This window comes from Cajanus cajan, chromosome 5 (genome assembly GCF_000230855.2).
Source record: "Cajanus cajan strain Asha chromosome 5, NIPB_CcT2T_4, whole genome shotgun sequence".
Classification (NCBI taxonomy): domain Eukaryota; kingdom Viridiplantae; phylum Streptophyta; class Magnoliopsida; order Fabales; family Fabaceae; genus Cajanus; species Cajanus cajan.
The window spans coordinates 41,432,159-41,444,115 of NC_138521.1; the positions used below are offsets into that span (position 1 = coordinate 41,432,159).

General features: G+C 38.9%; 1 non-coding gene across 1 annotated transcript; it reads left to right on the forward strand.

Annotated features, from left to right (window-relative positions):
- Positions 1–1,555: 1,555 nt before the first annotated feature.
- On the forward strand, positions 1,556–1,660 carry LOC145958469 (small nucleolar RNA R71). Its single transcript, XR_014434306.1, has one exon. It is a non-coding gene; the product is annotated as a small nucleolar RNA R71 (small nucleolar RNA).
- The last annotated feature ends 10,297 nt before the right edge of the window (positions 1,661–11,957 follow it).

The window sequence follows — 11,957 nt, forward strand, 5'->3', positions numbered from 1 at the left end:
TGTGGGTGCTGGTTGATCATTAGAAGAAACCAAAGAAGGGAAAAGGGGTTCCATAGCCTGTACCTCAACCTGCAAGTCAGATTCTTTTGTACTTCCTGCAACATGGTTAGTGCATTCTGACTGTATAAAATCAAGACCAAGAGACAAAGATTTAAAAATGGACAGAGGCATGACATTTATAGAAGCACCCAGATCAAGCATGGCATTTTCAAATTTGTTATTCCCAATAATACAAGGTATGCAGAAAGTACCTGGGTCATTACATTTTTCAGGAATGTGAGGAACAGATTTACCTATCAAAGCAGACACATTTCTGCCCATGCTGATTCTCTCATTTCCCTTCATCTTCCTTTTATGAGTGCACAGCTCCTTGAGGAATTTTGCATATCTCGGGATTTGCTTTATGGCATCAAGCAAAGGTATGTTCACCTCTACTTTCCTGAAGGTCTCCAAGATTTCTTTATCCACCTCTTCCATTTTTTTGCTTGGAATCACCTTAGGAGGAAATGGAAGAGGGATAGGAGGCTGCAAATCTGAACTGGTGCTAGAAGAAGGTCCACCTGCATGAAAATTTTTGACACCAACTGGTTGATCATTTTGCTCAGATGCAGATGTTGGAACTGGAACTGGTACAGGTGCAGATGGCGGTGGAGGTACTACAGTGGGCATGTCAATCTGTTTCCCGGACCTCAATGTGATGGCACTCACATTTCTTGGATTCTGCACAGTCTGTGAAGGCAACTTATCTGAATTTTGGGACTGTGATTGATTAAGCTGAGTGGCCATCTGACCCATCTGATTTGTCAAACTTTGTATGGAAGTTCTGGTCTCTTGTTGGAACTGCATGTTTTGAATAGTCATCTGCCTCACTAACTCCTCCAATGTAGGTTCAGAAGTAGAAGGTTGAAGAGCTGGTGGTGCAGGAGCTTCATGTTGTCTTTGTTGTTGTTGTTGGATAGGAGGAGGCACATATCTGCTAGGACCAACATTGTTTTGGAAGGGAGGGGATGGCTGTTGTTGTTGTTGCTGCTGCTGGTTAGACCATCTGAGATTAGGATGATTTCTCCAACCTGGATTGTACCTATTGTTGGAGAGGTCATAACTCTGCTGCTGTTGTTGTTGCGCTGGTCTGTTATTATAGATATTTGCAGCATAGGCTTGTGGGGCATCAGGACCTATAGAAGAGTCTTGCAAGGAGGGACAAGCATCAGTTAGATGATTAATTGAAGTGCAGATGCCACATACCTTTGCTGGTGTTGGAGCTGCTTTTTGATTTGTAGCCAGTTGTGAAACCAAGGTGGTGAGAGCATCAATCTTACTCTCTAGCTTTTTATGTTCAATGGAGTCTGAGGCTACCACATCATGCACACCTCTCATGACAATGGCATCACTCCTCATATTGAATTGTTGTGAGTTTGACGCCATTTTTTCAATCAACCCTCTAGCAGAAGCAGGTGTCATATCTCCTAAGGCTCCTCCACTAGCTGCATCAATCATGCTTCTATCCATCATGTTCAACCCCTCATAGAAATACTGTAATAATAGCTGCTCAGAAATTTGATGGTGAGGGCAGCTAGCACACAACCTCTTGAATCTTTCCCAGTACTCATATAAGCTCTCCCCAATGAGTTGTCTAATTCCAGATATATCCTTCCGGATTGCAGTGGCCCTGGATGCAGGGAAGAATTTTTCGAGGAATACTCTCTTCAAGTCATCCCAGCCTGTTATTGAACCAGGAGCCAGATAGTACAACCAGTCCTTAGCAAGATCCTCTAATGAAAAAGGGAATGCTTTCAGATAGATGTGATCTTCAAGGACATTAGGTGGCCTCATGGTGGAACAAACAATGTGGAACTCCTTGAGATGCTTATGTGGGTCTTCACCTGCACGACCATGAAACTTAGGCAGCAAATGGATTAGTCCAGTTTTAAGCACAAAAGGAACATCTTCCTCAGGGTATTGAATGCATAAACTCTCATAAGTAAAATCAGGTGCAGCCATTTCCCTAAGTGTTCTCTCTCGAGGTCCAGGTTGGTCAGCCATGTTTTCAGTTGAGTCAACTTCAGATGCTACACTCACACTATGGGTATCACTCTCAGGTGAGACTATATGCTCTCTAACTAATCTATGGTATGTTCTATCTATTTCAGGATCAAATGGATGCAAAGTGTGTGGACTGTTCCTAGTCATACACTACATGCACCACTATAGTAATAGTGAACAAAGGGGGATTTTAATATTCTGCACTATTCACATTCACATTAATACACTAAAACAAAACACACAAAAATTGACAAAGACTCTAAAACATAAAACACAAAACACACAACAAAACACCACAAAAACAAATACAAAAACGCACAGCCTTTTACAGAAACTGATGATCCCCGGCAACGGCGCCAAATTTGATCGAAGTCGTATCCGGTCAAATAAAAACAATTAAATGTAGTACTAGGAAGTTGTCCTAGGTCGTCTCTCAAGGACCATTTTTCTCTGTCAAAGGCTTAAACACACGAAGTGGGGGGGGGTTTGGTTGTTCAGATTTTTAATTTTATAACACAATAAAATGCAGATAACACAATAAGTAAAATAGATTGGCTCCTTGTTCGGATTGTAACTCTCTTATCCTTGGTTCATAATAAGATTGCTCTGTTAACCACTTAATCCTTGTTCCATCCGAGTTAACCAACTAAGCGAAGATTAACTCAAGATTTCCCTATACGAATTAAGCAAACGTATACAACATCAACCTCTTCACAGATTAAGCAACTGTGTCATTAAGCATAGCCCATTAAGCATGGACATACTAATATAGAGGTTGAATGAAGGAGAACAAAGTAGAACAGAGACACACAAACATACCCAACCTCAAACAGAGATTACAATCCATAACAAGAAGCCAACCCAAAGGTTTTAGCCTTCCATTAAAATAGAAATGGAAATGAAAATGCAAGGAAAATGAAAATGCATTAAATCAAGTTAAAGAGTACTACAATCTAGCCTTCCATGGAGGAGGCAAAGAACAGAACTAAAATGCATACAAAAGGAAAGGATAGTAAAACATAAACTGCAACTACAAGAAAGAAAATAAACTTAAAGAAAACAAAGAGAAGGGAGGTAGAAGAACACCCAAGAGTAACTTATTTGAAGGTGTTTTTGGGATGTCTTACAATGGGAGAGTGAAGGCCTATTTATAGCCTTCATATAACACATAAGAAATATAAAATAATGGAAAAAGCTTAGTCAAAACGAAATGGGAGAGTTGGTGGGATGAGTTGGATTCCATATTCTTTTCCGCACCGAGTTTTTTTCCACCGAATTAGACCTTCTAGATGATCGAATTGGCCGACGGCGCCTTCTGCAAATATTTAGGGCTTTGTCTTAGCTTTCCAGGGCCACCGAGTTTGCACCATTTGGATCACCACAGCCCAAGTTATGCCCTGAAAACCGAGACATGTTCATCAGCCCAAAAACAGCGAGAATTTAGAATAATAATTCCCAACTTTCCAATTTGGCCCAACAACACACATATCTATCTAAATCCTATAATTAACCATAGATGGAATGTAAAATAGCTAAATTGAAGGAAAAGATACATATCAAATTATGATTTATCAGACGTCTATATGTTTATTCCTTTTATTTGATACAATACTTGTCAAAATGAGGAAATAGAGGAAAGAGAAGAGTATTGACTGAAATACTTCTTGATTGAGCTTTATTGGACCTTCAAATGAGGAGATCTGCTAGGCACTTTTTTCCTACCTTTCACACCACAGAATGCCTCACAAATCTCAAGAAATACAAAAAGATGGAGAAGGATAATTTTGTAGCTATTTAGGGCTTTCTCGACAAATTTTTGGGTCCTTGGAGCAATGTCTGACTTTGTTATTTATAGACGTCAGAACTGACCAGAACCACCTATTCCAGTTTTAGAATGGCCCGTTCTGGGCTCGTTTGTTAAGGCCAAATTTTGAATATGGAATGGCCTGTTCCAGAATAGGAACAACCTATTCCAAATTTGAATTTTGCTTCTAACAAATCATGTCGAAACGGCCCATTCTGGATTGGGAATGACCCGTTTTGACATAGGATTGGGAACCATCCCAGATTTGGAATGACCTATTCCAGACCCCTAACTCACTTTTATTAGGCCTTGGGTCCTCCAGTGTTGTGTCTCTTTTGTTTTGAAGTCGTTCTTGGGTTTTTGGGTGTTCCTAGAAGTCCATTTCTTTGTTTGCAAGTCTAGACAAAATTAGGTGTCTATAGTTCCTAATCTAGAATGGGTCGTTTAAAGTTTCTAAAATGGCCTAGAAACCCTAGGTCAAAATGGGTCATTCTCAATCCAGAACGATTCGTTTTGACCTAGGTTGTTACGAGCAAAATTCAAATCCGGAATGGGTCGTTTCAATTTTAGAAAAGGTCGTTCTAGATTCAAATTTTACTCATAACAAACTCACCTGGAACGCCCCTTCCGATAACCATAACACAGGTCGTTCTAGTGAAGCCTGACCCCTATAAATAAAAGCCTCGTGCATAGTGCTCAGGAACAAAAAAATGGAAGATAGCATGAGAATTACTTACTATTAGTCTCAAATAGCTTAAATTTTTTCCTTCCCCCATCTCTTTGTATTTCTTAAGATTTGTGAGGTGAATTGAAGTGTGAAAGGAAACCAAAAAGCGCCTCAAATCTACAAATTTGAAGTACCCTTTATAAAAGCTCGCTCAAGAGGTATTCCCATGAATCATTCCACTCCATTTTTCATTTCTTTTACTGTAAATATTTCTATAACTAAAAAGGGACAATCATGTAGATGTCTTAGGGTAAGTTGGGTAATTTAAATTTAAATTATGTAAATAACCATTAATAAAGGGAGCCGAATATTTAAACTATTATTCTCTATCGTGCTAGTTTCATCATAAGGGTACCGATTTAGGGCGTTGTAGGGTGCCTAACATCTTTCCTACATGTAACCGACCCCTGAGCCCAATTTTGGTTGTAAAGGCCAAGTTGGCATTTTTTGAAAATTCTTTTCTTTTTCTGATGTTTTTAGTAAGATATCAGTGGCGAGTCCCACAAACCATTTTTCAAAACCATTAATTAAGGATTAGTCTGGTATACAGGAATTATCCTTGATTGATGTGATTTTCAAATGAAGGTCTAAACCATTTGTGGGTAAGATCAAAATTTTTCGGATTCCAACACCAGGTAACCAGAAATCAAGCATAATATTATCTATCATCAACCGTTGGATATTCACATGCCTTTCATATATGGTATACCTCAATTTGGACAAACAACTTCCATATGTTCCTTTAATAAAGTTTGTTATATAAATTCCAATCCAACATGTTTGTTTCTAAACGTGGATCTTTACGAGGAGTGTTGCGGGTTGCATCAATTGTCCCGTGGCGGAGGCTAGGTGGGCCAAGTCACTATCGAATCATGGCGCTTGGGCTGCTACGCTCTTAAGTAAAAAGAGTTGCGCCCTGACTATCAGCTATAGCTTTTGGCCTAGTGGTAAGCCCTCAATCCAACAATTGGTATCAGAGCCAAGGTCATGAGTTCGATACCCAGCGGGGCAATTGCTGAGGGGGAGATTGTTGCGGGTTGCATCAATTTTCCCGTGGCGGAGGCTAGGTGGGCCAAGTCACTGTCGAATCATGGCGCTTGGGCTACTGCGCTCTTAAGTAAAAAAAGTTGCGCCCTGACTATAAGCTATAGCTTTTGGCCTAGTGGTAAGCGCTCGATCCAACAATTGGTATCATAGCCAACAAGTGGCCTCATCAAATTTTTTATTTCCCGAGGGTAACTCTATTTATAGACCCCCTATATTCAATGGTGAAGGTTATCATTATTGGAAATCTAGGATGCAAATTTTTATAGAAGCCATAGATTTAAACATATGGGATGCTATTTAAAATGGTCCTTTCATTCCCTCTATAGTAGTAGGCAATGAAATTAAAAATTTGCCCAAAGATCAATGGAATGAAGATGATAGAAGAAAGGTTCAATATAACTTAAAAGCCAAAAATATAATCACTTCTGCTTTAGGAATTGATGAATATTTTAGAATTTCAAATTGTAAAAATGCTAAAGAAATGTGGGATACACTTGAAATAACACATGAAGGCACTAATGATGTGAAAAGATCTAGGGTAAACACTCTCACTCATGAATATGAATTATTTAGAATGAATCAAAATGAAAGCATAGAAGACATGCAAAAGAGATTTACACGTATAATTAATCATCTTGCATCTCTAGGAAAAGTGTTTCCTAATGAAGATCTTATTAACAAAGTTTTGAGATGTTTGAGTAGGGAATGGCAACCGAAAGTGACTGCAATTGCGGAATCAAAAGATCTAACAACCATGTCTCTTGCATCTCTATTTGGAAAACTTCAAGAGCATGAAATGGAATTGATGAGACTAAGTCAAAATGAAAATAGTGACAAAAAGAAGAAAAGTATAGCACTTAAAGCATCTTCATCCTCTCATGAAGAAAATGAAAAGGATGACAACATTGAGGAAGCTGATGATGATGACGATGAAGATTTCAATCTCTTTGTAAAAAGATTCCACAAATTCCTAAAGAATAGAGGAAATAGAAGAAAGTTCAATTTCAACATAAAGAAGAAAGGAGAAGAATCTTCTTCAACCCCGAGATGCTATGAATGCAATCAACCGGGACATTTGAGATTAGAATGTCCAATCCTTAAAATAAAAATGGAAAAATCCAACAAGAAAAGCTTCAAAGAAATGAAAGGGAAGAAAGCTTATATCACATGGGAAGAAAATGACATGGATTCTACAAGTGACTCTGAAAATGAAGTTGTGAATTTGGGACTTATGGACAAAGATTACGAAAGCGAAGAAGAGGTAACATCTTCTAACACTGATATCTCAATTTCATTTGATGAACTACAAGATGCATTCAATGATCTGCATAAAGAATCCTTTAAACTTGAAAAATTAGTATCAACCTATAAGAAAACAATTTCAAATATGGAAAAGGAAATTACTAAATTAAATGAAGAATTAGATAGTCTTAAATCAGAAGTTAAAATGCTAAATTCTAAGAATGGAAATCATAGCTCTACAAGTAACTTGGAAATTACAAAAATTACACATCTATGTACATCATGTCATGAATTTAAAGAAGAAGTTAACAAATTAAGGAGTACTCTTTCAAAATTTACCATTGGTAGAAATAATTTAGATATACTGTTAGGAAAACAAAGATGTGGTTTTTATAAAGTAGGATTAGGATACAATCCACAAAAACAACAAAAGAAATACAAAAATTTCTTTGTTCCTACACAAGTTACTAGTTCTCCATTAACAACATGCTTTTATTGTGGAAAGAAAGGTCATAATTCCTCAACTTGCTATATTAGAAAGAATTTTAACAATCTCAAGAATATGGTTTAGATTCCTAAAGGTTATTCTGTTATTACTAACATTAAGGACCCAAAGAAAACTTGGGTACCAAAATCAATTCATTCTTTGTCTTGAAGGATTCCAAAGACCAAACTTGGTACATTGATAGTGGATGTTCCAAGAACATGATAGGAGATACTTCAAAATTCATTGACAATACTCCTAAGAAAAGTGGACATGTAACCTATGGAGACAACAACAAAAAAAAATACTTGGCATTGGAAGAATTGGTACAAATTTCTCAACCTCCATAGAAATTGTCTTACTTATGAATAGTCTTAAACATAGTTTATCAAGTGAGTCAATTATGTGATAAAGGTTTCCCTGTATCTTTTGATTCACAAAAATGTCTTATTGAACATAAAAATTATGAACATGTTAAAATAATAGGATTTAGAGTAAAAAATTTATACAAGATAAAATTAGAGAAAAATATAAGTTATTCTCAATGACTTGAGTGAAGATGATGAATCATGGTTATGACATAAAAGAATTGCTCACATAAACATGGAATACTTAAATAAATTAATCTCAAAAGATTTAGAAATAGGATTGTAGACCCCTAAAATTGTCCGGGTCGGAAATAAAGCTTGAAGACTCTCGAAGACTGAAGGAAGATCAGCCAGAAGGACTCCTGGAAGGCCCTAGGAGGGTTCTCTGTAGGTCTAGAGGTCTTAGAATAGCTCAAAATAAAGAAGTGGAGGGAAAAAGCCCAATACGGCCGTACTGAACCCCAATACGGCCGTATTGAAGCTTCAATACGGCCACAGTGAACTCAATACGGCGTATTGAAGTTTCTGAAACTTCAATACGGCCGTACTGAAATCAATACGGCCGTATTGAAGCTTCAATACAGCCGTATTGAATTCAATACGGCCGTATTGAAATTTCTGAACTTCAATACGGCCGTATTGAACTTCAATACGACCGTATTGAAGTTCAAAAATTTCAATACGGCCGTATTGCTCCTGTAGGCCGTATTGCGCCTATTCCCTATAAATATGACGTCAATTGGACGTCATTCCACACTTTTTCACTCAGTTTTGACTCCCTCCTTGAGTATTCTGGGGTTTTTGAGCAGTGTTCTGCCCTAGAAATCTCTCTGGGAGTCGATCCGACGAAGTTCTGGAATTCCGAGCACTTAGCTTGGAGATTCGAACCTAGTCGAAGGGAAATCCTCCGGATTTCCGTAGTCAAAATTTTATAGGAGGGAGCGAGCGGGCTTGTAGAGCGAGGGAACGCCAAAAAGCTTCCCAGTTTTACGAAATATATAAAAGCACGCTTCAAAGGTTTTCTTCTTAAATCCTTCCTTTTACTGCTTTCTGTTTGTATATTTAACTGTCATCATGTAGATAGTTAATTTATAATCGCTTATAATAAATAGGGGTAATTTAGTAATTTTACGCTGTTATTTTAGAAATAATCTGTCATAGGGAACCCGAAAGGGGCGCTGTGGGGTGCTAACACCTTCCCCACGCGTAACCGACTCCCTTACCCAACTCTGGTTGTAGTGGCCAAAGTTGATTTTTAAATCAATTGCCTTATCCCTTTTTCCAATGTTTTGAGTAAAACATTGGTGGCGACTCCACGAACCCTCCTTTTATGAAAACCACTAATCCATGGAGGGTCCCGCTTGGGATTAATATGGATTAGTGAGCCTTTTAATAAAATTGCTTGTTTGACGAGGTCTCAGTTTGAGAATAAGTCATTCTAGCAATCCACTATTTTTAAACAAATAAACGAGTCCAACCATCCTTCGCGAATGCCGAAAGCCCGTTTTGGGCCGGTGGCGACAGATGGCGACTCCACTGGGGAAGCCTCGAGAGTCAGTCCCATTTAGTGACAGATTATTTTTAACAAATAATAGTTAAAATTACTTCATTACCCCTCGCTTGTATTATAACATGCTTTATTACATGGCTTTAATAACTGTTGTTTGTTTAAATTCCGCAATTGTTTGAAATACAAACTGTACACAAACCTTTGCACACAACAGTTCCCTCTATACCCGGGGGCATGAGTGGTAATCCATAGGGAGTGGATGTTAGTACGGCCGGTTGATGGGTTTATAGGAGCCTATGAGACCGTTGTCGGAAAAACATCACTCAAGGTGATAACCATGAACTCGAGTCCGACAGTGCGTTGGAGCTTTCCATCGACCTACGACGAGAGGAATTGGGTCCCTATAATGGGGGCACCTTGGGGGCCTTTGACCAAGTGAGAACAGTTAGATCCTCCTTGAATATGCACTTTTCTGCAGGAGACCCCTACCTCGTGATTCGCTCGTGACTGTTCGTGGATGAGTGAATTGTTTGTGCATTCGTTATGTGACATTGTATGAGCATACATTTGCATTCTTTAAACAAACAACATTCCTATTCTATTAAAATAAGAATAAATAGAAATAAGGATCTTCTAGTACATGGTGTTAACATCTACCTTCATTGCATTCATATAGGTAGTTTCCCTTTTCACCCAAAAAATACAAAAAAGATACAAAATATTCAAAAGAAAAAATATGTATTTACCCAAACCAAGCAATATCATGCATCATCTTAGGAAAATCCTAAAAACATGATAATGCTTAGTTCAATAAACACAATGCATGCATATTCAACATCATCATCTCATGCATATAGATCATGGAGGGATCTAGGAATCATTCATTTCATACATCCCTCCTAGTAATTCAGTAATAAACATAAATAAAAAGAAAGGATTAAATCGATGCGTATGTTCAAAAATGGATCGCACGCCGTTCGTCATCAAGTGTAAGCCAACAACCGCGCCAAGCGAGCGCACATCAACTCCGTTGTTGGTAATCAAGACGAATAAAGGGGAAGGTCCGACACCATTAAGGATCACAGTTCCAAAGCCTTTCCCTTGCAAATCAAATAAGGCTGTGCCGTGGATATACGACATCCACTCTTCTGCCGACAGCGATACCTCCAACATCGCTGGACTTGGGGGCATGACTAGGAGTGGCAGGATCTACACTCCCGAAGATCTTCATGATAAAGCCCCCAAGAATAAAGAAAAAGAAGAAAAGAAAACCGAGGAAAAAGAATCCGAGGAGGAGACAGACGAGCTGTTAAAGTTTATCCGACAGAGCGAGTATTCCATCATGGATCAACTTCATAAGACGCCAGCAAAGATTACTCTGTTGTCGTTGATCCTATGCTCCGAACCGCATCGGCAAGCTCTGTTGAAAGTCTTGAACGAGGCATACGTGTCGCACACTATCTCCCAAGACAAGTTTGAGGGGATTGTTAGTCATATCACGGCTAATGATCACCTCACCTTCATCGATGAAGAAATCCCCACCGAGGGATCAAACCACAACAAGCCCTTGCACATCTCTATAAAGTGCAAGGAGTATCACATCGCTAAAAGTCTTGGTAGATAATGGATCTTCCTTGAACGTGATGCCAAAAAGAACTCTCGAGCAAGTGGCAATCAAGGGAGTCCAAATGCGCCCGAGCAACATGATCGTTCGAGCTTTTGACGGATCTAAAAGAGAAGTAGTGGGAGAAATCAATCTTCCAATCCAAGTTGGACCCACTATCTTCAACGTCGAATTTCAAGTGATGGACATTACTCCAACATACAGCTGTCTCCTTGGCCGACCTTGGATTCATGATGCAAAAGCTATTCCTTCTACGCTCCACCAGAAAGTCAAGTTCATAGTGGGTGACAAACTGGTGACTGTACAAGCTGAAGATGACATACTCATCAGCAAGCCATCCAATATACCATATGTGGATGCAGCAGAGGAAGCTTTAGAAACCGCCTTCCAAGCATTGGAAATTGCCAATGTTGAAACGTTTCCCCGAGAAATGAAGAAGGTAGCTCATATGCTCACCAAGAACGGATACTTGCCAGGACAAGGATTAGGCAAGGACTCCCAAGGAATCCCGGAGCTACCCATTATCAAGGATAATCCGGGGAAACAAGGGTTAGGATACAACCCTAACAAAGATCAAAGAACGAAGAGGAATCAAGATCCTTCTCGACGTTCTTTAAGCCAGATCTTTAGGAAGGCCGGTTCACAAGCGTCAAGGCCGGTCGTCGTCGTCAAAATGTTTTTCTCCTTCCGATAGGGATGTATAGACTCAGTGACTATTAGAGATCACTCCTCGGGGACAGCCCGACCCCCGAGCCTTGATAGGGCACATGTTTCCATTATGATTATAATAAAATCATTCTTCATTAATTCTTTATTGCTTCTTTTCTCGCTTGCAATAAAATTCTAGACCACATTATTTTAACCCTGTTTGAATAAACATGAATGAGGTTAAAATCATCTTAATAATAATAAACCCACATCATTTATGTGGAAGTGTGTGTGTCAACTTGGAGCACCTTTTCTTGGCCTCAATAAGTGCCATCATGGATAAAGAAATCCTAAAGATAATAAGCTCGGCAGGAAACCCAAAAAGGGGACTGCGCAAAAATAAGAGCAAAAGACCCGCTAGGAATCCCACAAAAGGGTGACCTAGGCAAAAGTTAGGGTT